We start from the raw sequence: 3,771 nt of genomic DNA, 5'->3' as shown, positions 1-3,771 counted from the left end.
GTCCCCCCAGGCACGCAGCTCTGGGACCAGACAGCTCCTGACTCAGGGCAAGTTCCACCTCTGCCGAGTGCTGCATACCCAGCCCGGGCTGACCGGGCACACGGGGAGGAGCTGCGCCTGGGGCCTGGCCCTTGAAGTCCACGTGAACAGGTGTGGTCATGGCCAAGCTCTGTGGGGTTGACGGGGCCAGTCCTCACACACGCCAGGTCTTCAGGTGGGACCAAGAGGGTCTGGGCTGGGGGCTGCCCTCTCCCCTTCCTCCAGCCATGGCTTGTGCAGCCACGGCCAGCTGCCCAGGCCAGGAGGCAGAGGCAAGGTTGGCATAGGGAGGGCCCACAGGGAAGCTAGAGCAGCAGGCGCCCTGGCCTGGCTTACCGTCCCTCTGCAGGCACTTGCTCTGCAGAGCCAAGCGGGTTAGTTGTCGGTGTTCACAACCCCCCCCCCCCCCAGCCTCCTTTCCCACAAGCGTGTGGCTCTCCTGCTTTCTGAGTTGCCTGCGTGTTGTCCCCTCCCCCAACCCCCCACGCTGGTGCACACAGATCCTCAGGAACATATGAAGCAGAGGAGGGGCTCGGCTGTGCCACTTCCAGAGCTCCCTCCCTGCTGCACTTAGTGGGGGCCCAGCACTGACCTCTCCCCTGAGCCCAGGATGTAGCCAGAGCCCACTCTGGGGACCCTCTCAGCTCTTCCCTGCCGCTCAGCTCTGGCTGCCCACCCAGAGTTCAGTTCCAGTGTCAGTGGCTCACCTGCCAACTTCTGCAATCACCCTCCTCCCTCTCTCCTTCCCCAAGGACCTCCCCCCATTTCTTTCAGCCAAGCCATTAATCTGGAGACAGAGATGAGTTTGCTATCGATTCTTTGGCCACTTTTTTTTTTTTTTTTTTAACATTTTGTACTGTGGTTCTTCTCACCCTTCTCTGCCTCTGTGTGTTTCTCTCTTTAAATGTGGGAGCTACCAGAAGGCTGGTGCTATTCTGTATCTCATTTTGGAGGAAGAAAGGGGGGCCTACCTGCAGGTGAGGACCTGAGTTGTTAGTTTGGAAATAGAGCAACTATGTGTGCAACCCTCATAGAGGTCATGTTTGTCCTTTTTATGCCATCCTGTTAAATTTCACAATTATCTTGGTTCAGGAGATGTAAAATAAATTTGTTAATAACAAATAGCAAAGATGGGGGGCTGGAGTATGTGTGTTGGGCCTTGATCTCCCCTCCAGGGACCTGAGCAGTCTGACAGCCCAGCAGATACAGACAGAACAACTGGTAAAAAGGACGGGTGCCTCCTGCAAGTGGGAGAGCATGTGTGGGTGCCACCACCCTCCTGAGGGCTACAGGGAGGTGGGGCCGTGCCTGTCCAGTCTGCTCAGGTCACTCACTGGCCCTGCTGCCCACTGAGTGGTCGCCTGCCGAGGGCATGCTCGCCGCCCACTCCCAGAGAAACTCCTTCGCCCTAATGAGCGTTCTGCTCCAGGCCCTCTCCCCTTCCCTGGGGCCCAGACAGTAGCTTCCTTCTGAGCTCCCTGATGGGTGCATCCCTTTCCTTTTGTGACACATGGGCGTGCCTTGTCCCCCATTGCCTTTCCCATGACTCTGCCACTCTGGGTGGGGAGCTCCCCCACCCCTTTCTGAGACCTCTGATAGCCTCACATGCTACTCACTCCAAAACCGATGCACCGGGTCCTAATACCTTCATCACCATCTGCCCAGGACCTCACATCCAACTGTATGGAATTCCCCTCCCATTTCAACAATTTCATGTGACCTTGGACATCACATCTCTGCCAGGTCAAGCCCCAAGGTAACATCTCTCCACAGCCATGTCTCTGTTCTGGCCTCCAGGATATAAGTTGAGAGGAACCCAGGACGTCTGAGGTCCGAGCCAGGACAGGTAGGTGCTGCTTGACCTTGATCTTTAAGTGAGGGGGCTTGTTTGAGATGATTTCAAGTGTCCTTCCTCCGATAATAAAATACCATAACCTCCTAGGAATCCCTGCGTCCCTCCTGTCCTGCTGCCACCACAGAGGGACTCTGGTCCGAGCCTGGATCCCCTGCCCACTTCGTCATACGTCTCTCCTGTTTTCTCCGCCAGCCCCAGGGCCCTCCTGTGCACTCTCCCTACTGACAGTGCTCCCTGCCTCCCTGTCCTCTCCATCCCCTCCATCTCAGACCCTGTCCAGCCAGACCATCGCGGGCAATGCAGCCCCGTGTCCTCACTCTTCGGCCCTGACCTAGAATGACCCTCCAAAACAGCCAGAATGCCCACTCTTCAAGGCACAGCTTTCATATTTTCCACGAACCCTGTAGCCTTCAGGCCACGCAGGCCTGAGTTTAAATCCAGATCCTGCCACTTTGTGACCTTGGGCAAACTCCTGAAAGTCAGTTTTCTTAATCTGAAAAATGGAAGTAATTGTCATTGCCACGTCAGCAGGACGTGAGAATTAAATCTTGTGTCAGCGAGGTACTTAGCACGTGGTAAACACTCAGCAAACTAACTTACTATTACACCCCCACCAGCACACACACCTGCGAGGCCTGACTTCTAGACATTTCACCAGGGATGAATTTCACTCCTCTCCCACCCCATGATGGCTCTCTGACCCATAGCCCCGTCTCCAGTGTAAATTTGTGGATGAAGCTGCTAAGGGGCTCTGTGAGACACCCCACCCCTGGGCGCCCCACTTTCCAACAGCCGGTTCCCCAGAACTCCAGGAGGATCCCTTGCGTGGGACAGGAGGGGCAGCGGGGTGGGCGTACTGTTGGCCCCCCAGGGGCACGACTGCATTTGTGCACTGTGAACCTCTCAAAGGATGGGTGTCCCCAGAATTCTGGCACCCTAGGCACCTCCAACTCCTCCCTGAGGCGAGGCCTCAGAGCTTCAGAGATTAAAGGAGGGGGCCGCCCAGACAACCAAGAGGGAGGAGCTGAGGCTTCCCTCGGAAGGATATTCCGACGACAAGAACGGTCCTCTCCTGGTGGAAAGGACACAGCACTGGGCGGGACCTGGGAGGAAGCAGAACGAACTTCTTGTTCCACCCCCCACCCCTCAGTATCATGTCATTAGGCACAGTCTCCCCACATGCTGGGTAGAGAGGACCCCGAGGCCCCCAAGCCATAAAGGAGTCCTTTGGGTCCTGGACAACGGCCAGGAGCTGGTTTCCTCCTTGGCACCGTAAGGGCAACATGAACAGTGCGAGCCCAGGGTGAGTGAGCCCTTCTGTCACCAGGCACTGCTCTGAGCACCTGAGGCCCATCCACTCATTTATCTCCCCTGCAACACTGCGGGGAAGACTTTTTACCCCCCATTTCACAGATGAGGAAACTGAGGCTCAGAGAGGTTGCGGGACTCGCTCAAGGTCACACGGCAATTAACCAGGATTGGGACCCCAGTGGGTTGCCTGGAGCCCTGAGTCCTACTCTTACTCACCTCACCACCCTGCCCCCTTGCCTGGCGTGGTCTCTGCTGCAGGCCTCGCAGACCAGGCAAGGGGCCTAGACTGCCTCTGTTGGCAGGAATCCCTGCCCACCATGCCGCCCCAGGGCGGAGGCAGCAGACACCCCTCCCTTACCTGCAGCTGCTGCTGGGACTAGGTCTTGGTCCCACATAAGCCCAGCTTCGCCCCTGTGCAGGAATATTTGAGGGGAAAATTGGCTGAAGGGCAGGAAGACTGTACAGGGAAGGAGGCCGCAGCCTCCTGATGGTAGGGGGGCTCCTGAGAGAGGACTGGGGGTGGGGACCAGAGCCTAACATCTCCCCAGAGGGTGGCCCGAGGATGG

The sequence above is a fragment of the Phocoena phocoena genome, chromosome 19 (assembly GCF_963924675.1).
Source record: "Phocoena phocoena chromosome 19, mPhoPho1.1, whole genome shotgun sequence".
NCBI classification, from domain to species: Eukaryota; Metazoa; Chordata; class Mammalia; order Artiodactyla; family Phocoenidae; genus Phocoena; species Phocoena phocoena.
The sequence above is the reverse complement of the archived record's forward strand: the minus strand, read 5'-3'. Positions refer to the sequence as shown.